The sequence below is a fragment of the Stegodyphus dumicola genome, chromosome 6 (genome assembly GCF_044657685.1).
Source record: "Stegodyphus dumicola isolate Sdum_Otavi_A_Nest chromosome 6, ASM4465768v1".
Taxonomy (NCBI): domain Eukaryota; kingdom Metazoa; phylum Arthropoda; class Arachnida; order Araneae; family Eresidae; genus Stegodyphus; species Stegodyphus dumicola.
This window is the reverse complement of record NC_140773.1, coordinates 125,949,869-125,976,673: the sequence shown is the minus strand read 5'-3', so window position 1 is coordinate 125,976,673 and position 26,805 is coordinate 125,949,869.

The window sequence follows — 26,805 nt, the reverse complement described above, 5'->3', positions numbered from 1 at the left end:
CAATGGTTTCTTTGACCATTTTATATTATATGTATCCGCTTTGAAATTACAGTCTCATAAGAAAGAGTTAGTTTTATTATTTGAAATATCCTTTTTTCCGATAATATCATTGAACATTTTTGATAGTGCGCATCTGTTTGTGATTGCAATCCCGTTGAAAGGATCTATTTTAATTGTTTACGTGATACATTTCTGCTTTGTTTCCTAGTAGAGACATTAGGTTTTGTGATGCTTGAGACATGAAAAACGTACAATGCCCTCGCCATGACTCGAACCATGGACCTCTTGAATAGCGTCGAGTGTGATACCGTTACGCCACGAAGGTATCTTTGAAGCAGGGCGAAAATACCTTATTTCCATTCAACTGCAGCTGTTCAGAGGCTAAGAATCCGTTCTCCTCCTCTCTAGTCGATTTCAAGTAAACGTTCATCTTGCTTCCAGGCTGTAAATTTGTAATTTTATCGAGCAAAGGACATAGTAGATTTTTATAATGATCAGGTTGATGAAATAGCCACAGATGTAGGTTTTATTGAAGAAGGTATTAAAATCATACTTCCATGGCCTCGTTCAAATTTCAAATATTAACGAAAACAACTTGCTTCAAACTATTGACAAGATTTGTAGAATAATGCTTCACAAGGAAGATGGCCGTATAAGTTCATTCTAGAGGTAAGCCCCACGTCTTTGTATACAAGTCATCCTTCATTAAACTACTATATAAGAGAAAACGGCAAACTCTCCACCTATTTCTAGCAAGAAATATGAAAAACTCCAATATCTGTGTATATAGGGAACACGACACTCCTGATTATTACATCTTATCATATCCCTTAACCCTTTGCGACACGCATATTTAAAATATATTTTAATCTTTAAAAAATGTCTTAGAATAAGTCAGATGGACTTACTTAAGTGCCTTTCAGGCTTGAAAAAAATTCTGCGCTTTTATTTTTTACGGGGGAAGGTGGGATACCGTTTGTCCCACCATGCAACTAGCACATGTCTTATAGCATATAGGTTAGGATTAAAATAGAGGAAGGCAGTAGCATTTTAAGGGTATTTAATGATGAAAGAATAAACATGATTATGGTATTTACAGTGTGAAAGGAAGTAAGATAAAAAGTTCTTCATCATGAAACAGAATCACATCGTCAATCAATGTTCTCTAGCGGCATGGTTCAGCTCCATTCAACGCCACGTTCTCACATCATCGGAATGCCAGTCTGTCCATTTCCTCACGCAGCTTGAAGAAGTATCTCGCTGCTGTCGCTGTTGCCAGATTTAGGAAAAGGCGGACGAGTTATAGGAGCAATTTACCATATATATATTTATGCTATTGCCTTTGTAATTAAATTCGTGTTTCAAAAATAAAATTTTAATGAAAATTTCAAGAATTTTCTTTTCTTTTCTTTTCTTTTTTTTTTTTTTTTTTTTTTTTTTTTAAGAAAATTTTTAATCTTACATGCATTTGCTTAAAAGCAATAGCGTATTTTACTTAAAGGCTTCGATTATTATAAAGAACTTGCAGGACATACAAATACACTGTTTTATGCACTTTATTATGCAATTACGCGATTACGAATGCATTTTGTAATAAATGACATCGGATTTTATGAAGGGCTATGTAGAACTGACCAGCTAGTTTACTCGTAACGATCACCTATTCTTCTTTCTGTCTCTTCAGACAAATCGAAACAGCTTGTAACAGAATTCCTCGAGAGCTCTGAGCCATCCTGAGAAGTCTGGAAACAATATAATTCGTGTCACGTTTGCACTATATTCATTGTAGTTTCCTCTTTTCTGATGCTGGCGCCCCCATTCCCGCAAGAGAAACATGTACCAGCGCCACCAAAAGACTGCAAGTCCTTTGAAATATAAATAACACTACGGAGAAAAGGATTTCTTTGTCCGATACAGTGCGAGTAATCGATTTCTAAGAAATGTGAACAAACATTGCGAATACTCGGGGATAAAAAAAGCTATTATCCATATTTTGTGCTGCTCTCATAACTATTGAAAATAACTACAAAACTTAGTATCTGGATAATTAGCTTTAGGCATGTAATATGAACCATTTTATACATTTTATCAAGAGTTTCAGAGAATACTAGGGGGAGTAGCAGAAAAAAGCATTTAAATTGTTAAGGATTAACATTGAGCATTTAAATTGTTAAGGATTGACATTGAGCATTTAAATTGTTAAGGATTAACATTTAAAAAACATCGGCAGAATTACACAGTGTATTTAACTAATTGCTTATTTAACTAATGGAATAAAACACACACAAAAAAAAATAATAAGTAGTTTTTTTGTTTGGGAAGGTGTAACAAGATACTTATCAGAAATCAGAAACAGAAATGTCTGTTTCTAAAGAAATTACCATTTTTTACCTGATTAGTAATAAGGGATAATGAGTATATTTTGTTAGTATTATTTCTCACTCGTAGAAACATTTTCGTTTCTTTTACAATGAGTAGTTCTAATCACACCCATGTTTGAAGAAATGCGTTCATATTATCCCTATCATCGCAATGTACTTCTGATTTCCACAGTATAGTTCCGGCTATTTTTTCTTCAAAAGTCGCTACCGATCAAATAGCTCCTATAATGCACTTTAGTATTTTTTCAAAAATTAAGCGGCAAATCACTTGTAACCTCTTGATAAAAAATATCCGCATCTGATGGTACTGCCAACAATAACTTCTATTTAAAATTCCCTGCGACTTGAATATTTAAAACTGCCATTCATTTTCTTCATTTTTCTATGCGTTTCCTTATTTTCATTTTACAGTATTTCTATGTTTTAAGCAATGTGTATTAGCACTTTACAGTTGAGAATAAGTTCAGAAATATCAATATATAACATGCACACAGGTGCCTTTCCCACAATTTTCGTTTTCTTAATCGTGTTTCAGCAAAAGCTTGCTCAGAAACATGTCATTTATTTCTACACAGAAAATGCAAATAACTCAAGGTTTTATGGCTAATTATGATATAAGCTCTAGCCTAAGATGATGCGATATTCTTAGGATTAAAGAATGTGATAAAATAATTACATCATTCTTTGAAAGTTCACGAAGAAAAGCACAGCAGCAGTTATTTTACTTCAGAGATAATTAATTGATATCTCTTACTGAAGATAGCAAACATCGTTCGGTAATTGAGTTCGTTCCAAAAGAAGGCATTACATCAATAAACATTCAGAAATGTATTAGCGCCTGATGGCACATCACTTTTCTATGTAACTATCAAAAAGCGAGATGGCAAATTTTAAGGGGAAAGAGCATCAAGCCAATGTGATTCGAGATCACATTATGTGATTTCAGATCCCATGCATAGTGTGTGTTTAACGACTGAAAAAATGCATAATAATATTGTGGAACATATGGTTATAAACAGGCCCTTTTTCAAATTAAAAGTAACTTGGGTAGCAGCAGTTAGAAACCAAAATCCTGAGTGAAAATTTAAGAATTACGTATGAAACAAAATCTTATATGAAAATTTGAGAAAAAGAATATCTGCGCCAGATTAATATCCAGAATGTTGACTCCAAACATTAAGAAATATCAGGCCAAAACCTCTCAAAAACTACTCTCAGTGTTAAACGCTATAAAAATATTTTATTTACAGCTAGAGATTGGCAAATATTTCTAAACACATGATTGCATTGCACGCTGATGCAACATCTTCCTATACAATCATCAAAAAGAGATTAAACAGGACTTCGCCTTCAAAAATAAGTTTAGAACACGGATAGGTTTTGGGTATCATTTATGTGGGACCACTTTCTTATTATATTATACATACAAAGAAAACAAATATTTAATGAGCTCCCTCCTAATGACTAAAATGTGATAAGCCTTAGAATTGAAACGCCTTGTGAAACTCAGTAAAAGGTTATTGCTTTTGATCATCAAAGTTCAGTGCATAAGGCTAAGATTTCCCAGAAAACTGTTCACCTTATCTCTCCCGCTCCGCTCACAAGCAGCCGAGTGGGTAAGATCACTGAACACTGGTAATTCAACATGGATTTGAATCTCGCCAAATGGAGTTACTGCATGGGCGTTTTCGTAGTTTTTTCCATGTGCACTACAAATACGAGCTAGTTCCCCTCATGAAGTCATCCACAAATGCAACTTTTCCATTAGACAGATAGCCTCGTGTGCTTTGCTATATTAAAGGCTTTTCTTCCCGCTTGCTATACTCGAAAAGCAGAAGACATGCCCATTTGATTTACTTTTTAGTATCAAAAGTTTATCAGCATTTATGTGGTTACAACACAAAAGCTAATATGACAGAACACACAGACACTTTGGCACAGAAACACAGTTTTTTAATACTTAATGACAATTTCTAAGGCAACTGGATGCTTAACAGATCGCTGTGCTAAATATAGAGAAATCAGACGGAAGTGCGCAGAAAATGGAGAATGTAATATAATACATTTAACTTCCTCAAGCATGTTAATCTTACTGAAACTCAGATATAAATCTCACTGCAAGTATTTATTAAAATTTTTTAACTCCATAATATATTATATCAACTGTGGTTCTAGAATGAAAAACCTTTTTTTTAATGTGAGTTTAATTTTATATGTAACGTCTAAAGTAGGCCATATGAAATATGTAGTTATGGAAAATTTAATTATCTCGAAAGCAAATTAGGCTAAGTAATAGCAAATTAACTAGCTTCTCCGATTACTTTGGCTTCTTTTTTTATTCACATTTTTGTGGGAAAATGTGTAATATTGACAGGCAAAAGACATGACCATTTGATTTCCCAATTTTCAGGTCTAAATATTTAAGCAATATTTTATTGCTATAAAATAATACGTACTTTCAGTTCAGATTTTGAAGATGTAAATTTCCGAAGACAGAATTGAAGATTTCCCAATTAATGAATTTTGCTGCTTTCAAGATGAAGATCTTATAACGTATTGTCCTAAATAAAATTCATAAATTAAAAAAAAAAAAAAAAAAAAAAAAAAAAAAAAAGAATAATTTTTTATGCTTCGTTCAACTATCAAAGTACTGATTTCTACAGAACTTGAAAATAGTGATAATAATAAAGTTATAAAAATAATAAAAATTAAAACTTGAAATAAATGAAAAAAGTAATAAATATAAATGCATATTAAATGTATTTTAATATATGTGATTTTAATAATACAATATTAAAAGAATTAAAAAAAAGATTTTGTGCAATTGACGAAAAAATGATTTTTCTTACATTTAAATTTCTCATTGCATTAAGGAACATTAATTGCATTATTGCATTAATGAACAAGAGATTAATTAAATTTGAAGCATAAATTAAATATGTTATGATTCACTCTGAGAATCGACTATGAGCCGGGTATGTGAAAGGTAAATTAATGATCTTATGATTCGTGGATGTGCAATACTTTCCAGGACGCATGGATGATAAATGTCACTTCTAGGTTGTTTCTGTTCTTCTTCTGCATTTTCCAAGGTATGATCTTGTCTACGTTTTTCTTATATATGTTGTATGAAATAATACAAAGAAAATAATAACATTCCTAATTACCCAAGGTGTTACTCTTATAATCCTTCTGTCCAAATTTTAATCTTATAATCCTCCCATTATAGTGTTAATATTAATTAAAACGAAAAAAAAATATTGCTAATAATCAAATGATATTTTGGATAGCTTAGGATAACTAATTAAATAAATTTTGCAAATTTCAGTTATATAATAAAATAAATATTGACATTCAGTTGTGTTGCCTATTTTCGAACAGTACGTCTTGTGTAGAGAAAATCTTATATCATTATTTAACTGATCATTATTTAACTCTTATATCATTATTTAAGTTAAAAGCAGAGCTATATACAATTCCTGAACATAAACATGTATAAAAGGGATGCTTTAGATTTGGGATATTAATATTTTCCTACTACTCTCAGTGTTAAAAAGTAAGAAAAGTAAGAAAAGTAAGTGAGAAAGTAGGAAAGATAGCTCACTGATACAGTACAACGCCGAAATTCATCTTGAAGAGAAGACAGAATATAAAGGCGCATATTGTCGACCAACATACAAGCTATCATATTGATAGAACCTGAGCAGTGGACTTCTATAGCGCGCAAATGGCAGACCACGAGGGTGTGTTTTTATTGTCAGCCTTTTGCTTATATGTATATTTGAATACATTAAAAATTCCTTCTGTGAAGATTAACCCAAGATGATGCGAATTCTTTGAAATTTCTCATAAATAAAACCAAAAGGCAATATTTTATTATTTACTATATTTTGATTTTAAGGCTTATAACATTGCGGAAAATGCAAAACTAACCGGAAACTTTTGTCTGAAAGAATAAAATATTCATTCCGAAATTAAATTCATCTCAAAAGTAAAAAATTTTCAAAATGTCAACTAACCAGCGTTTTTCTGTTTCTTTAATCATCATATATAAGCTTAAAGAAAGGATGATTTTTAAGGAAAGAATGTTCATCAGAAGTTAAATGAACTTAAATGGCTAAATACATGAATGACTAAATCATTTGTTCAGCTTCTGAGAAAACATCAGAAAAATCTCTTTTCGTATCTGTCATATAAGTGAATAAGAGAATATAAGCTTGCAAACACTAGGGATAGAGCCCAAAGGAAAAAATACAGAAAATGCAACACTGCTTGGTGTAAAAGCAATGTCTTGAACATAGAGTGCGTTGAATCCTCTGGGAAAAGGGTCAAGCTTCTTCCAGTATCTTATGATACGTTCTGAGCCCGGTTCCCATCCCCACAATTCATCCCTTGAGCCCATAGTCCATTGATTTCACTTAAGCGTGGCGAATGAAATGACCGTCACTATCAATTATTGCTGCATCAACACAGGAATTACTTGTTACACGTAGATCCTTAGTGGTTCCGGAGCCTGAATTGTTGTCCTCTTGGTGGTTGTAGAAAGTCGTTAGTAGTTATTAGTTATTATGTCAGGATATGTTTCCCGCTGGAAACGGTAGACAACTTCTGATCGGAAGTGATTATGGTTTATGGTCAAGTCAATAGACGAAATATGCAGTTCATTATGATTTCATTCGTGTATCCTTTTAGACTGCATAGAGATTAAGTATAACTGTAAAATTAAAAGATAGATATGCGCTCGTTTAGCAAAAAAGTCTGAAGATTTGCATTTTAAAGCTTTAACCTTTCAACCTGATTAAGGAACCTGATTAAGTACAGCGTTTTTTCGGAGATTTTTCAGCCCTCACTTTCCTTATTTTATAAGGAAAAATAAAAAAAAAAAAAAAAATGTGATGAATTACGTGATGATTTGGAAGTACAATAATGTATGGGATGCTGGGCATTTGAGCCGGGTGGGAATTAAATGCTGTTTATAAATGAGTTTCAAATTAATTTAATTCTAAAACGCAGTAAATTTAAGTTCTTTTTAAACAGATTTTTATGCACTCATACGTTCTCGTATGTTAATGTAAATAAACTTCAAAATTTTAATTTTAAAAATACGGTAAGGTTTTTAAAAATGTGCCTACTAAAATAATAAATGTTAAGCCTTTAGAATTTTGCTGTGAAACATTTTTGGATTTATTATTTTCATCTGCTTCCTAAAATTTATCTCTTTAATGATTACAATGAAACTAATTTGAAATTCGTTCTTCTGTAAAACTAAAACTGCAATGTTTAGAGTTTATCTGATACAATTAAAATCGAAACTTTCTGAAAATTTTAGCAATAAAGTTATATTAAGGACTTCGTCGCAAAATGTAAAAGAACTGCCAAGAATTTAATTTATTCTTTGCAAGAGGCTTCTTTCCTTACCATTGAATTCAGAAAATAAATATTACGAAATGTATATGCTTCTGATTCTTTTACTTCTGGATATACTAAGCTGATAAGCTGCTTACTCGTTCTATAATTTTATACTAATTATCAATTGATACAGTTGGCGGTTTTAACTATTATAATTCTACAAAAAATATTTACATCTTGTGATCGATCATGCCACAAGATATGTCTGGGCTTTTCCATCTAAAAGTGCAACTACAGAAACTTATGCTAATATTTTGAAACAAATTTTCCAAATTCAAGTTCCCGAAAAAATCTTTAGTGACCGCAATGCCGCATTCACCTGCAATAGATTCAAAAAATTTCTTAGAAATTATAATGTAAAACAACTTCTAAACACTGCCCATCACCCCCAGACAAATGGTAAAGTAGAGCGTGGGAACCAAACCCTAGTAACCCGTTTAAGATGTAAAGTAAATTCTACATCATCGAAAATTCCATGGACGAAAATTTTGGATCAAGTTATTAGTGAATATAATAATTCCCCTCATTCGGTAACTAAATTCACTCCTGCATATCTTTTACTCGGAAAAGTTCCTTTCGATTCTTCCCTAGATCAAAATACTTACCCTCCGGTTGACATAGCGAGAAAATTAGCTAAAGAGAGAACTATTGAATATCATAAAAGAAATAAAAGTCGTTATGACACAAAACTTGCAGATGTAGAATTTCAACCTGGTGATCTAGTTTTATTTGGTGAATTTGAATTTCCGAATACACGCAAGTTGACAGTTCCCTATTCTGGACCATACCAAATTGTCAAAAAATTATCTGAGGTTAATTATGAAATTGATAAAAAAATTACCACACAAAGAAACCTACTGATATTGTCCATGTTTCCAGACTACGACACTACCAAGACCCAAAAAATTTTAAACTACATCACCAATAGGTAGACACACCTTCCTTTTGGTAAACGCTCAACTGGGGTTGCTCTAAGGTAATTAGAGCACCTCTAATTATTTAATGTCTAATTTTCTGTGTTGTAAATTTTTGGTGTGTTGTTTTGTATCTTTGTATTTATTTTGTATTTATGTGCCAATTTTTTGGCAATTGTAAAATACTATTGAAGTTGAAAGTTGTGTTGAACGGCAACGCAGTATATGACATAATTGTCATTGTCGATAGTAAAAGGTAAAATACGAGTAAAATTATTGTGTAAAATGATTATTATCAAAATAAGTGTTTTATATGAATAAGTAGTCAAAATAAAATACTGTAAACAAACTAAAAGTCAAAAGGAAATGTTAAGAAATTAGTCAAGTATTGCAACTGTCAATGATATGAAGGAAAAAATATAGAGGAATACCTCACCTCAAATAGAAATTTTTAATATTAAAGCCATGGCGAAATGGAAATGAAAGATTTGTAAAATACGAACTGCTCTAATGTTTTGCAGCAATCTCTAAAGACCTGGATCCAGAACTGAACCTGTTCTCGAGAAATGTTTTCCCAATAATGCATGCATAATGCTATTTTTCTTTATTTTCTATAAATGTCAATATATTAAGATATATTATTTACAATTTATATATTGATATTATTATTGACTGTGTTATAGTTAGAGTGTCTATTTAAGATTAATATTATTGTAACTCGAATTCTGGATGCGAGTTCTTCAAACAAATTAAGCAATTATTTAAAATATTTTTACTATTTGGTATGTCTTGTGGACGAGGCGCCCGGCTTCAAGCCTTTTCAGAGGGGGGGAATAGTTGTAATAATAAAATTCCATAGTCACGAATACTCTTAAAATTCTAACTGTATGTTCTTTTCATTTTTAATGGCGACGTTCTCTTATTTGAAAGTACGTGGAATTAAATCCACAGCCCCGTAGTCAAGTTGTTTTTCCCGCCTTTTGTACACGTACAGTTATAGAATGTTCTAGAAATATTTAAAGCGAACTGGATTGGCTGACGAGGCTGACTTCATTTCTTTGAAACTCCTCCTTTCCAGAGGCTATAAAAAGACTCGCAAAAGATTATCGGGGCTTTTTCTTAAATGTCACGATGCAGTAAACTTCATAAAAAAAAGTTATTAGTAATTCTTTTTATTTACTCTGGATATCTGATTTTGTAACTGCTATTTCTCTTGAATAATAATAAATGGATCCTGTTTTTACTTCCTTTCCTAATCCTTACTTTTCCTAATCTCGAAAAGTTTCAGGCAGAATATTTCAACGAAAATATCCATTTTGACCGCTATCGAATGCAATTTAACGATGTTTTTGCGTGATATATGTACGTAAGAACAGAATAAAATACTCTTTTCCTTCAAAAAAAAATTATAAAACTACTTTAAAATGAATTCTGAAGAAAATTTTTCGTGGCGTCTTACGAACGTATGTACGTACGTGTGTACGTACGTATCTCGCATAAGTCAAAAACGAGTAGCCTCAGAACGTTGAAATTTTGTATATAGGACTGCTATAACATGTAGATGTGCACCTCGTATTTTGGTTGCAATCGGCCGCACCAAACGTATATAAATATATTATATTTATATATACATATCCACTTTGTTACCCGGCTCAGTAATCTCAGTTTCTTTACTCTTATATGTTTGTAAATTGTACATTTTTTGCTTTAAAAATGATTGAATTATGTTGCTTTTATTTTCCGGTTAAGGATTTTATGCCTTTAGTAAATCTGTGTGCAATATTTTTAGAATTATCAGCAATTTAAAGTTGTTTAATTGCCGCTAAGCCTGTTTTTAATGGCGGCCATTGATGTTTACATTTGAAAGAGGAGACTAGTGGATTTGTTGCCAATCTAGAGAAACTTAGCTTCGCAACAACAAAGATAACGCATTCATTTATTATTGCCAATTAAATCATGCTTAATTCTTCCTGAAATATTTTCGAGGAAATAAGTGTTTAAGATTTTCTTCGTAATTTTTAATATAGATATTTTGAGTTTTTATGTATTTTTGCCTTCTCGCGAAGTGAGAACTGAATTAATTAAATAAGAAATACTCAATCGTCTGTGAAAAACTGTTTTTTTTTTTTTTTTTTTTTTTTTGTTTTGTTTGCTTAATTTCTTTTATACATCATTCTAACTTTATTATAGTATTTGAATAGAACATGTGGCAACGATTAGATAATTCTATTCTTTAAATGATATAAATTTCGTGCATTATGAGTTATAATGTGAACGAAATATATACGTTAACTGTTATATAATTATTGGATTATGTAACAGTTAACTTAGTTTCCGTTATATAATTATTATATAAGTTAACTGTTATGTAATTATTAATACTGTTAAGTGAATCTAGCGCCAGAGTGTCGCTATGGTAAACAAATACTAGAGTGAATTTTAAAGAATGCATTTATTCTATTGTGGTTTATGCGCTGTCCCCGAAGTAGATTTAATTCAATTCAATTTGTTTAAATGAAATGCAAGAAAAAATGCGTATAATTTAATATTCCAATTTAATATTCCAATACAAGGAAGTCATGTGGTGTACACATCAGATTTTTTAAACTTATCGTCTGATAATTTAAGCTACGACTACATTTATGATTCTTCACCAATCTACACGTATTTATTCCGGACAAAAGCTGGTACATCATATATATATATATATATATATATATATATATATATATATATATATATGATGTACCAGCTTTAGTCGTAGCTGAAATTATCAGACGATAAGTTTAAAAAACGGGATCCATTTATTATTGGTCAGGAGAAATAGCAGTTACAAAATCATATTTTCGGAGTAAATAAGAAGAATTACTAATAACTTTTTGTATGAAGTTTCCTGCATCGTGACATTTAAGAAAAAGCCCCGATATTATTTTTCGATTCTTTTTATAGTCTCTGGAAAGACAGAGCTTCCAAGAAATGACGTCAGCCTCGTCAGCCAATCCAGTTCGCTTTAAATATCTCCAAAACATTCTATAACTGTACGCGTAGAAAAGGCGGGAAAAACAACCTGACTACGGGGCTGTGGATTTAATTCCACGTACTTTCAAATAAGAGACCGTCGCCATTAAAAATGAAAATATGTAATAATAAAATAATCTTGACTATGGAATTTTATTATTACATATGTGGGTTGGCATCGTTCATTTATAATTGGATGACGCGACAAGTTGTGAGAGTAAATACGAGTATTTTACTTTTTCGATGACGAAGGCAGACGATTCCGCCATTAAGACGAGGACGCGATTCAAAGATGTTTGCTTATAAAATACGATTCCTTCTCTTCGTTTGTAGATAATCTCATCTATTTCCTTCTACGTATGTAATTACTTTGTAGTTTGTAGCAACTATTCATGTTTCATTAAATATTCAAGTTTTACATAAATCGGACTAGTTTATTAGCCCCTAGACAGCCACATCGGAAGTAAGTTTACGAACATCATATTCCTAGACAGTAAGTACCGATTCTACAGATTTGGGCGCTCCGGCCGGTATGAGCCTAGGAAGAAGCATTATGAATATTACAAAATAAGAGAAGTAAGTTTTGTTTCGATTATTTCCACATTGTTATTTCTAAGAATAGTGTTCTATGATATTGTGAATTAAGATGACTACCTTAAATTCTATTCCTAGAATTTCAAATTCTTTAAAGACTGGGCCTACTAAGTCAATTAAACTTTTACATCAAATTGTGTTTGGAACTTTGGGTGATCGAAAAAATAGAGCTAGATTGCGTAACTTTTGCGGTTTTCCATCTGATTTTAATATTGAAGAAACAAAACAAAAATTACTTAAAACTTTTACTGCAAATGATTTTATTTCTGTGTGTAATTTGTTACAATTTAATTAGGACTCAAATCCTGATAAAAACTGTGATTTAATATTGAATAGTCTTTGTAATTTTAAGCTTTTAATATCCGAAAGTGATGACGATGATGAGTTATCTGAAAACGAAAGTGTTTATGATTCTGATAAAAATGATGATATTAATTCTGTTCGGTCAGAATCACCTCCCGTAAATAACTCAGTGGATGAAAACATTATAATGCCTAGCAATATTTCCTTACATTTTCGTGATATTTTAGAAACTGTTTCTGAATTTAATGGCACTGATACATATCCAGTTGAATCCTTCATTGGTGATTTAGAAGAATCTTTTAAATTATTTAAGTTATCGGAATTACAGAAAATTGTGTTTGCTAAAAAATTGCTTACTGGTTCTGCTAAAGTATTTATAAGGTCTTTGAAAGATATAATATCATGGGACAAATTAAAAGAAAATCTTTTATCTGACTTTGGTTCTAAAATAAACAGTGCACAACTTCATAATTTGTTACAGAAACGACACTTAAAACCTAGTGAATCACTTTCCGAATATTTAATTGCCATGCGTGAAATAGCCAGTCGCGGTTCTGTTGATGATTCATCAATTCTTGATTATGTAATCAATGGGATACCAGATCAGAGTAGTAACAAAATTGCTTTGTACGGGTGTAAAACTATTTCTGAATTCAAAGAGAAATTAAAAATTTATGAAAAAATTCGCGTTCCGGATACGAAAAATAAGGGTTATTCAGGTACTAACACACAAAATAAAACACGCGCTGTACCTAGTAAGAGTAAAGAGCCAAAATGTTATAATTGTGGAAGTTTAGGTCATAAATCTAATTTTTGTAACAATAAGTGTAAAGGATTTAAGTGTTTTAAATGCGATTTGTTTGGACACAAAGCCGTAGATTGTTCGAAAACATCATCTAAAAATATCCAAGATGCTAAAGCTGTTACTCCAATAACTCAGACTTGTCAGAAAGAAATGCATAAAATTGTTAATTTGGGTAATTTGCAAATTGATGCTTTAATAGATACTAGTAGTCAGGTAACGTTAATCCGAGAAGATATACATAAGAAGATAGGTTCTCCTGAACTTAAGTCGGCAGATCTACAGTTAACGGGGTTTGGTAATGGGAAAATTAAGCCTATAGGAAGATTTGAAGGTGAATTCGAAATTGATGGTTCTTCATTTCGATCAAATATTTGTGTTATCGCAGAAAACGAAATGTTTTTACAAGCGATCATTGGTACTGATATTATAAGGCAAAGGGTAAATAAAAAAGGAGTCGAAATTAGAAAATTGCAACCTGAAAACTATTTGATGTGCATTCGTGATATTTATAATGACGAGGAAATTGATTTAAGCAAATTAATTATTCCTTCCGAAATTGAAGCTCAGGGAATTCAAAAATTGAAACGCGTATTACAGACTGCATTGGAATATGGACTAGAACTAAACATTAAGAAATGTCAATTTTTGAAGCGCGAAATCGAATTTTTAGGATACAAAATTAAAGATCGGAAATTATATTTTTCTTCTTCTAAAACGAAAGCAGTAATTAACTTTCCAGAACCTAAATGTGTAAAAGATGTTCAAAGTTATTTAGGTTTAACTGGTTACTTCAGAAAATTTATACCTAATTATTTATTAATTGCAAAACCGCTTAGTGATTTACTGAAGAAAGATTCTAAATTTAAATTCGAAACTAAAGAACTTTATGCTTTTAACGCATTGAAACGCATATTGACATCAGAACCTGTTTTGTGTATTTATAATCCGAAAGCAGAAACCGAAATACACACTAATGCTAGTGCTGACGGTTATGGTGCGGTTCTGTTACAGAAATCCTTAATTGATAATGAGATGCATCCGGTTTATTATATGAGTTGGAAAACGACAGACATTGAACGTAAATATTCGAGCTACGAATTAGAGGATAAAGCAGTAGTAGAAGCTCTTAAAAAATTCAGGGTGTACGTATTAGGCATACCATTTAAAATCGTGACAGAATGTAATGCATTCAAACAAACTATGAGCAAGAAAGACATTTGTACTAAAATATCTAGTTGGGCATTAATGTTACAAGATTATGATTACACAATCGAACACAGATCTGGCACCCGTATGGGACATGTAGATGCTCTTAGTCGAAATCCTGTATGTATGGTAATTCAAGATGGTATAACATTTAAAATAATTCAAGCTCAAGAAACTGATGAAAATATAAAAGTTATAAAAGAAGTTTTGGAGTCTAAGCCATATGAAGATTATTGTTTGCGGAATGACGTGCTTTAGAAAATGGTGAATGGAATTGAAGCACTAGTAGTACCTGAGATTATGCAAATTGAAGTAATTAAAGACGCACATGAACGAGGTCATTTTGCTGCCAAACGTACTGAAGAACATGTGAGACAACATTTTTATATCCCTAAATTGAAAGAGAAAATTGAAAAATGTATCGCAAATTGTATTACCTGTATACTGGCCAACCGGAAATCTGGAAAGAAGGAAGGATTATTACATCCTTTACCTAAAGAAGATATTCCTCTAAACACTTACCACATAGACCATTTAGGACCTTTAGAAAGTTCTAACAAAAATTATAAATACATTTTCGCGGTTATTGATTCGTTTACAAAATTTGTTTGGTTATATCCAACTAAAACCACCTCTAGTAAAGAAGTAATAGCTAAACTTGAAATTCAAAAATCATTATTTGGAAATCCCTGCAATATAGTAGCTGACAGAGGTACTGCATTTACTTCTCAAGAATTTGCTGATTATTGTACTAAGGAAAATATTCATCTATCCTTAATCACAACAGGATTACCAAGAGCCAATGGACAAGTAGAGCGGTTGAATTCCACTATCATATCAGTCATTTCTAAGTTGGCTATAGATGACCCTACGAAATGGTACAAACACGTAAATGATGTCCAGCAAATAATTAATTCGACTTTTCAGAGAAGTATCAATTCGACACCTTTCGAACTTTTGTTTGGTACGAAGATAAAGACGAATAAAGACAGGAAGATTAAAGAACTAATAGAAGCTGAAATCGAGAAGGACTTTATCGAGTATAGAGAAAATCTACGTAAAGAGGCGAAAGAGCAGATTCGGAAGATCCAGGAAGAGAATCGAAAGACTTACAATCGAAGTCGAAAACTCCCTCGTAAATACAAAATCAATGATATGGTAGCTATTAAACGCACTCAACTAGGGCCAGGTATAAAGCTAAAATCCAAGTTTTTAGGTCCATACAAAATCACCAAGGTACGTGGAGAAGGTTACGACGTGGAGAAGGTTGGTTTTACCGGAGGACCTTTCAAGACTAGTACCTGTGCTGAATACCTGAAACCATGGACAGAGTATCTTTGATAATGAAATACCAATTTTGATGATTTCTGATTATAGACTTTTTCCCAAGTTGACAAATTTCTCCCGATTTGACTAATGGACTATTATTTTAAAGACGTGAACTAATTTAAGAAGACTGAAGACGATGTCTAAGGATGAAATGTATGAAGAAATACGGCTTAAAGAAGATGATTTTGAGAAGACGCATTCGAATGACGGATCTTGAAGATATCTAAGACGCATTCAGAAGACGTATCCAGACGATATCTAAAAAGACGCATTCAGAAGACGTATTCAGATGATGTTTAAAAAGACGTAAATACGAAAATGAATTGTTCCAGACAACATCAAAGGAAGACGGGGTTGTAAAATACATGTATTCAGATAGACTGTTAAAGATGAACGAACACTGAAAGAGCATTTAAGAAGAGCTAACGCCGGTATTTCTGAGGATGTTAAGATGATGAGAAAAGATGGCTGAAATAAACCATTTAAGACGACTTTTCCATCAATAGTAACTAAAAATCTCTTTTCTTGTTTTTTTTTTTTTTTTTTTTTTAATTTTATTTTTCAGATCCCTAGGTGTAGACAGTGGTGCTACGAGAATGCGAGGCCGCATTCCATCAGGATGGACGAGCAGTTGTGGGTTGGCATCGTTCATTTATAATCGGATGACGCAACAAGCTGTGAGAGTAAATCTTTTACTTTTTCGATGACGAAGGCAGACGATTCCGCCATTAAGACGAGGACGCGATTCAGAGATGTTTGCTTATAAAATACGATTCCTTCTCTTCGTTTGTAGATAATCTCATCTATTTCCTTCTACGTATGTAATTACTTTGTAGTTTGTAGCAGCTATTCATGTTTCATTAAATATTCAAGTTTTACATAAATCGGACTAGTTTATTAGCCCCTAGACAGCCACATCGGAAGTAAATTTACGAACATCATATTCCTAGACAGTCAGTACCGATTCTACACACACACATATATAATTTCTATGTAATAATAAATGCAATAATTTCGAAAATTATTAGTGTTAAAATAAAAATAATGTTAACAAAAGACTGCTTATCTAATAAAAGTATTTAATAATTTCGAGACGAGGAAACCTGTTATAGTATTACCGAGTACACTATCTGCATTAAAATAAAACTGAAATGTCCTTACTAGGCGTGTACTAATTCCAGAGAGTGCGTGTTGCATCTTATAGCTCCGGACGTTTCAACAGTGAAGCTCCAGAAAATCTGTTTTCAAAGAATACGTTTTACTTTAACAATAGCTAATATCAAGGTCATTTCACCCATAGTGATAGGAATTTTAAACTTCAAGAACATTCGGTTTAGATATGTGGGTCCCAGTTTTTCATTGGATTGAAAGACAATCAATGGAATTATATTACTACGATAACATGTAATTACTAATAAACTGCTTTATAGTTATGAATTAGTTTTTGAATAATAATGTATCATTATTTTATTATTTTTAAGAATCTGCTTTTTCCAACCTGGTTTATATATATATATATATATATATATATATATATATATATATACAGAAGAACTATTTATATATGGGTCGCAGTAAATCCCATGCTTTTTATTGGCGGCTTGTTACAAATCTCAACTATATGTGTGTATATTCTAAAAGTGATTAAAGCAGTTTAAAATCAAGCGTTAAATCTGCCTAAGATTAAATTTATCAAAATCTTAAAATTTAGGTATTAGAAGAAATATATTATACTATTCTAAGAAAATTAAAAAAAATAGATTAAAAGTACCCTTAAATTTTATAACAAAGTAATATGCAAATTGTTAAGAAGAATTAAAAAGTATACATTTGAAAATATTTTAATAAATTATTGGTTAAAAATGAAAACAATTTTTTTAAAGTTTCGTTTAGAATTACATTTTCGTAATTTAAAGATAATTATGAGAAAAATTGAAATATTATTCATATTTTAATACTTGAAATTTACTTCTCTAAGGATAATAATTTAAAACATTAAAATTTGAACAATTAAGGAGTACTAAATTCACATTTTGTTCCACTTGATCTTTTAAGCAAAATTATAGGGTACGGAGGTTAATATCTATGTCATTTCTTTAGTGCTGAAATTGTATTTATATTTTTAAAAGCAGATTTTTGGTGGTTTTATTATAAATATACCTATCAAAATTGTTGTTTGTATGAATTTTCTTCTGAAGTTTTCATCATATAACATTTACTACCATTTTCAATTCTTCAGTTGTGTTTGCGTTATTGCTATATGTGTTCGTCTTCAGGAATGCCCATAAAACTGAATTGGATTATGTAATTCAAGAAAATCATACAGCTTTCTCCATATAAGCACCATTGATAGACTTTCAATATCCAGTGGCGAGAGAATTCAAGGGTTTCGTAGTCTGCTTGTTTTACTACTAGTCTCTTGGGGGCTTTCGTTTCGATAGACTTTTATATGTCTCCCTTTTCGCAAAGTAGCTACAAATTCAAATGCCTGTTCATTGTCTGTGATTAGGATCTGGACACAAAGGTTATTAAGTTAATTTACATTAATTACTCTACCTCTGAAAATGGTGAAAGCTATAGAGATAAATGGCGAAATGTGTAGAAATTCAAATCCGGTGATAACGACACTTAGGTCTACCAACAAATAGTTCAAGGTAATGATTGGAGCGTAGTCGAATATGGTAGTGTTCATTTAGGTAAATTCACATGTTCTCAGTTTAGGAATCATTTCAAATATTTACATTTCAACTTCTTCGATATTCTCGATAGCTTACTCCAAAAAATTAAATATTAATTTCTTATGTCTAAAATGACCCTAAGCTATTGAATACAGAGATTTTAAAACAGTTTACTTTTTATTTTCCTGAAGTAAACAAATCCCATGGATTTCCTTAAAGTTATTATTATTTCAGTTGGGAGCTACACTTTGCAATTCTGACTAAATTATTATTTTAAAACTCATTTAAAAAATGAATTTTCTACAATTCCCAAAGGATTTAAGCTCTCAGTTTTGCGCGAGAAAATCAAAGGAAAACGTTTAAATATTTATATCCCAAAGCGAAGGGAGCTTTTAACATTTTGTGATAGTTGTGCACTCTCGATCCCTTTTTAATTTATTATTTAAATGCCGACACTTTTGAAATGCGGATACGTTTTAACAAATTCTCCTACACTGAGAAGCTGTATTTTCAAATTTTAAATTATTCTCTCGAGACCCGATGTTTCGGGTCTCAGGATTTCTCGATAGCAAATAGATCTGTATATCTACCGGTTGACACTTAGGCACTTGTTAATACTTTTCTGTACTAGCAACAGCGCAATCAGTTTTAAAGATTAGAAAAATTGGTAGTAAAAGGCAAGGCTTCGTTGTAGCTTCGTTGTTCATTACGCGATGTTTATTCTGAATACGTAAAAGTGATAATTAAGTCACCGAAGAGACGATTAGAAAAATCCATATACGGATAAATCATTTTTAGTTTTAAATTGCTGTAACATTATATGTAAATGGATAAGTATTTGTATATTGTTAAATTTGATTGATATGTTTTTAAAATTTAAATAATTCGCAAGATCCTTTTGTTCTAAACTAGCCTCGATGAAGTTAACTTTTTGATTCAGAAATTCATAACATTCTCCCTTAAAATAAACATTTGTGCTTGTTGTCCATATTTAAGTTTTAAACTGAGATATATCTGTATTTTAATAAACAGTATTCTAAGTAACTGAAGCAATAATTAATATTAAGAAATTTTAAAATTCAAATAATATAATTTTATTTAGTTTGCTGCAGCAAGTTGAAAAATAAAATACCAACTCGTTTAAGGTAAATATAATGATATCTTCCTAAGATGACCGACCAATCATCCATGTTTCCAGATAATTTCGGTCTTCTGCGCAGTTTGTAGTCTTATGGAAGTAATGTTTATTGCTGAAGTTTATTCATGCATGTTTCTCAAATCTCCTGGTCACTTTGAGGAGTGATCATTTTCGTGATGTGGTCGCAGCAAGAAGTTTCACGACATTTGCACTGCAATCATAAATATTTTTGAAGTTACGTCCTACTACACAACTAGTTTTTCCTCAAAGCTGTATAAATTTTCATGCATTAAACTAATGACACAGAAGTTATTTTCTAGAACACTGCTAGTTTTTTTTCCCTCAAAGACGTTTAAATTCTTGCATACGATAGTGCTGTCTTGCAATCACCAAACTCTAAACTAACTTTCATGTGTGGAATAGAAACTTAATAATATCTATGAAACTTAATGAACTTAATTATATTTAATGAAACTTCTGACAGATTCAGATTGTCGCATGGAACCAAGTTATGTTGATGTCTTTGCATATGTTTTCAAGAACGGCAAAACTCTGCATTTTAAAATGTCTCTATACTTCGACGAATTAATCATTCCATCAATAGGAATTAGACTCCCACTGCCATTTGCAGTGAGAAAACCCCAAAACATTTAATTTTGAAGATAATTAAGGTTTGTCGAATATGTTGAGGTCTTACTGAGTCACCCTTGATTTGTCGAACATCAGATGTGTAATCATGAACAGATAAATGATTCCTGGCGCCGGCAATAATATTTTCTCAATCGTTTTTGGCACAAGATTTTTATTTTTGGCCCACAATAATCGTTTTTGCTTCATTTGACGTGTCGAAATTTGTCTTCTTTTGGCTTTCTTACTGTCCGACTAGCAGTGAGAAGTCTACGCCGCACATTGGAAGGATGAATAGCAATACTAAGAGAAAATATATGCCTTTTAAGGTCTCTTCTAGTTTTTGGATTAATAACATTATTGTGGAGTAGGAATTGATCAGATTTTAGAGTCGTTTTCCTTTTCCTTCCATATTTGCCTTTCCTTTCTGGTGAAAATGATCCAGTTTCTTTGCTTATCCTTAGAATTCCGGAAACGATTGAGCTTTCAACATGAAAACAATATTTCTTATAGTCAGAGATTTATGATTGATACGTGCGATAATATTTTCTCTCTTTATAGGTATTACATCCATTTTTAATACGCTAAAATGGATGTATTTTAAAAATATGTAAAAGTAACTTCTTTTCCTCACAGATATAAGCTTAAAAATGGTGCAATAATCTTAGTATACTGTCTAAACCTGCTCTAAATAGTGGAAAGCAGCCGTCTAGGTAATATTAAAGCAGATAAAACAGCTTTGAAGGACCTGCTGACGCTAGCTGGCAAGCAACTTAAAATTTTGTGAAAAAAATTACTTTGTTCCAATTAATTTGTACACTGTAATTAAAATGCGTCAAAAATTTACAGCAGAGATAGGCAAACCAGGGTCAGCAGGCCAACTCTGGCCTGCTTGAATGTTCAATCTGACCCTCCTCAAATTATAAGAATGTATTATATTCATGCAAAAATAGAAAGGATGTTACGCGAATTGCGCGGAAAATAAGTTCCTGTAGAAGAGGTCTGTTTTCTCATTTTATTCAAATTTACACTGCGCATTTTAAGCCTCGCTCTGTGTCTTTCTGTTGTGGCATAAGTATAACAAGATTTACATCTCCCATTACAAAAGCTTCCATTAAACGATATTTATTGATAATAATCTAATGAGTAAAAATAGTCTTATTCTTCGTTCTATTTTTCTTTTCTTTTTTTCCTATTTTCTTCAATCCAAGCTACCTGAATACGCTGATGTGCTATGTTACACGAAAGTTAGGTAGCGTAGTGCAGAATATGTTTTCGAACGAATTTGGCAGCTGAAAGACGAAACTGTGCCATTTTGCAGTGCGACATAGTGTTCTGAGGTGTGGGAAATATTGAAAGATACAGCATGGTTTTTGGAAATTTGCATTTTTCACAGATCTTCATTGTCATATGAAGAACAAAATAAATACCAAGATGCAAGGAAAAAAATCTTTACCGAGATATTTGAGCCGATCTGAAATGTTTTAAACGGAATCTTGATCCGTTTGCTAGGAACCTAGCTGAAAACGTCTTGTTTTATTTCCTGGGGTTAAATTGAATACCCTCAGTAAATGAAGATAAGCTTAAAAGTTGTGAAGATAGCCTGAGAAAACTGCATCTTGAGTCTGAAAGCAGATTTCAAGATTTCAATGCCATTCAAACAGAAATGATATTATCACTCTATGTTTCAACATTAGATTACATTCTGCATTAGAGGGTGTAATATGCAACTTGCATTAATTGATTTATAATCTGACAATTATCTCAAGTAGATGTTTCTTAATGTTGCAAAGTTTTACAAAATTTCATCGAAAGCTAGTTTCTAAATTTAATAGCTCACACCCAGAAAATTAGTACTCTGTTTGCTTCATCTTATGCATGTGAAGAAGTGATTTCTACCATGAACCTTTAGGAAAAATTCGATTAGACTGACAGACGAGAATTTAACATCACTTCTGAGAATTAGTACATCATTGTTAGAACCTGAATTTAAGGAACTCTCAGAAATCATTCATTCCATTTATTCCATAGTTGTATTGTAGTATTCGTATACACTTTTTAAGGTTTTGTATTAAATTATACTAACCCGCTAAATGTTTTTCGTTTCGTTTTTGGCCCGCTACCAAAGAAGTCAACCCATCACTGAATTAGTGATTTGCATCATGCTTAGCATCTTTAGATTTTTTGGGCGAAATAAGATTTAGCTTAATACTAAGATAATAATCATTAGCTTTTAGCATTAGTCGGGAAATTCTCCGTATAGTCTTCAGACAAAAACGAATGCATGTGTATGTATATCTTTACTAAACCTATTGAAATATGATGAAGGTTCAAGAAATGTGAAATATACGCCAGTGGTACTTATCCTAACATTTTTTCCCGAAAACTGCGGAAACTTTCTCCATAGCCAGCCAATCAACGATTTTCTTGCTTCGTGACGTGACCTCAAGGCGTCATCTTCCTGGCAGTCATAACACACTTAATGTGTATTGGCAGCTGTCTCGCTCTGGCGGACGTCCAATAACGAGGCTTCGTGCGCCATTTGTGTCTTTTCTTGGGTTTTTTTTTTTTTTTGTTTTCATTTTTATTCCCTCACCCTCATCCAAGACTCTTCGTAAGAAAGAAGACATGGAGGAAATTGCTTTGAAAATGTTCTTAGGGGAAAAATATGTTCGCTTATAGAAAGCATGCATACATTTTTGGTTATTATCGGGAAAATGTAAAAAAAAATTGTAAAAGCATGGCAATCTGGCTTCGAACAATCTTCTTTCATTAGTTTCGTAAAATGAATAATACACCGTGTTGCTTGATTTGTAGAATCATTAGGATTTTTTTTTTTTTTTTTGGAAGCAAGAGACATTGAAAAATTAACAAAGCCTTCGCCTGGAATCGAACCACGGACCTCTGGAATACCGGCCCAGCGTGCAGAACCACTAATCCACGAACGACGCTAGGAAAGTGGAAGAAATATCTTATAGATTATTGTAACTAGTTGGTGCGTTATCATCCAGACTAGCATGCGCCCGCAAATTTGGTTGCGCCATTTTTCTCAAATTTATTTTTCAATTGAAATTGATTTCGAATGGAAAAAAAAATAAGAAATATTTTTAGATATGCTTTAATTAAAATTTTAATTATTCTTTTTTTAATTTAAAGTTTTAGTATTAAGCAAAAGTATTTTTATTTTTCCCTCTTTTTATTGTCAGTCTTGTTCAAGGATTCAAGGATCTTTTAGAAATCTGATAAGTGACCATTTTAAATTTATTCTAGCTTTCATTTTTTGCGGTATTCAAATGATGGAAAAGTTCCATCTTTAATATCTAGTGCTATTTTAATTATAGTAATATTTTAACGCTGAAAAAACATATTTAGATCCTTTTTTTTAATTCACTTTACCAGGGCTATTATTTTACCCTTTTGATGCTAAATCTTTATGGGGGAAAAATCAAACTTATGGCAATAGTTCAATTTTTTTCACTGTTCATTAAAATGTAAAAATAGAGACCCTTTCTACTTTTTTTTAAAATTTCACAACTATATAATTAGACAATGTAATAATAAAAAAGAAATAAAATTTTATTTTGATGTGTTATTTTTTTTAATATACTAGAGTTTAACATACAGTGTTACAACTTGAACGCGAAATGAGCGAAAGTTTCGCTTCTGCCTGTAGCAACGAGGAGTGGAAAACGAGCTAGGAAGGGAGCGGTCACTCACTCGCTCTCTCTTGATAGAATTTGATACGAAGGGGGAAGAATCCCCATCTTTTGATTTGAAATTAGTCTCGAATTATGTATACATTGTAATATAAAAGATGTGTGAAAATAAAAAGTCATTAAGACTTAACTGAAGTAGTAATTTGAATAGAATATAGAAATCGAAAGCTCTCCCAAATAGAACTGAGGATTATAGAAATAACATTTTTAGTGGGGCTTTCAAGGGACTTTTGGATTAAAATTTTGAGGATTAACACATGGATTACCTGTTAACAGGTAAGCAATACCGTTTTTCTTTGAAAATTTGGAAAAAACTGAGTTTCAATATTGTGATTACTCAATTTTAAACATGGAAGCTTTAGACACACTGAAGCAAAAACGTACGAATGAACGCAGTAGCGTTACGAAATTAATTACAAAAATAGAATCTTTGTTGTCAGAAAATATTGAAAACACAAACATTGAGGAATTGCAAGAGATCAATGAAAAAATTCTCGAAAGAGAAAACATGTTGAAAATGTTGAATTCACAAATCGAAACTCAGTTAAAAGATGCTAAAGATTTTGAAAAAGATATTTCTGCAAGTGATAAATACAATGAACAAATTATGTCTGCAAAGTTTATAATTAAAATAAGATTAAATGAATGTAATAAAAATTTGTCTGTGAAAAATGCATCAGATGCAAATTCTTTGAACACATCTGTTTCTGTAATAAATGTATCATCATCGACTATGAAATTGCCAAAGTTAAATATTCTAAAATTTTCAGGAGATGCAGGAAAATGGTCAGAATTTTTCAACAGTTTTCAAGCTGCAATTGATCAGAATAAAGCGTTAACCCTTTAACTGCTTAAGACGTGTTTAAACGTTTTTAGAATTTCTTTAAAAATGCTTAAGACGTCTTTACACAAATTTCAAATCGCACGAAAAATGCTTAAGACGTGTATACACGAAGCCCGAATTTCGCGAAGATTGCTTAAGACGTGTTTAGACGACGCGATCTGGTCTTCCTTCCCCTACCTTTCTGCAGGCGGCTGTCAGTTGACACAAAGGTCTTAATAAGGTGTGAAGTCTCTTTGAAAAGACCACTTTAGGAAAAAGTCCTTAGAGTGAAGTATATTTGTCAGACAGCAGGTATGTATTATCTGTGTGCCGACTAAAAGTTTGCGAAAGAAGATAAATCGTTTTACAACTGTTTGCCTTGTGGTACTTTATACAAATGAAAGTCAAACAGGATCCGACGTTGTTATAGTACATTGGCGAATTTTAGTAGAAACAAGAAAAAAGAATTGTAATGGAGGACGCTTTTATGCCTATATGTTATAGAATCAAATATTTTATTTTTGTATTGAAAAATGATTACAATTTCTGATTCGTCAGGAAAAAATATAAAATGTTGCAACCAGCTTTCTTGTTTGCCTTCGTATTTCAAATGCGCGTTATTATAATGTTATATTCTTCTTTTTACATTCTTAAATGTTAAAACTGTGCTTTCAGCATGCCTGAGTTTTGTACTCGTATGTGTGGCTCTATGCTCCGTAGAAATGGCGAACTGACATATAAAAATTATATGAATGTTGAAAGGAAGATATTCTACTCGAAACTTCAACTAAATGGAATAAATGAATACGCCGAAGGAATTTCTAGAAATATTTGTTTTAAAAATTTTATTATTAAGATTTTAAATACAAAATGTTTTGAAATCTAAAGAAAAAAATATGTAATCCTTGAAACATTTTTGGAAAGAAATCTATCGATATAAAATCTCTTAAAATTAATGGAGTGTAAATTAATTAAAACAGTTAGTGTACGAAAGGGTTAGATATACTGCGCACAAAAAATTACAGTCAGAAGATCAATTATTTAAAGATATAAATTAATTACATTAAAAGAATAAAAATAAATTAACATCTGTCCAAATGTCAATGCTAACAGCAATAGCACGAATGAAAGTTATTCTTTAAATTTCGAACTTAATTCATCCGTCGGTACGCAATGATTGTGTCGTTGCAATTACTTTTCTTATAGATACTACAAAATGCCGCCAACGAAGTAGCGGTAAAATCGTTGAATACTAATAGTTTGAAGCGGGTTCAAATCCTGACGAATGGATTGCCTGCATACCAGTTTTAGCGAATTTTTGCTGCGCATGTTTAAGGTGAATATGAGACAATTTTAGTTAGCTTTTCATGATGACGTGCCTTGACTACGAGTCATCGCTTGGGTTGTGTTTGGTTTGGCTTTTTAGATTATTAAGCACGTGAAGGCGATCTGTGTAAGGGGAGGTATGCTTTCGTGACAGATTTTCTAAGGGAAACAATCTCGCACTACAAAAAGTTAAAACCATAAAAACGCCCATGCAATCAGCTTGTTCACTGGGGTTTGAATGCAGGTCAAACTACCAGTATGTTAAGAGAAGCGATTCCAAGAATGTTGAATTATTTTATTTAGTTTGTCATAAGCTAAATAAAATAATTGAACATTCTTGAAATCTCTTCACATTACTCAAATGGCAATAACTTCGAATTATACTATGCTACCACTTTTCCTCTAATATAAAATTTTGAACTTTTCCGTTATCGGACAGCCCACCAGCGACTGAGCGGAGTCTAACGGAACAACTGGTGGTTCTGTCCGGGGTTCGAATCCCGGCAAACGAGCTGGTTGCCAGGATGATATTCTTAGT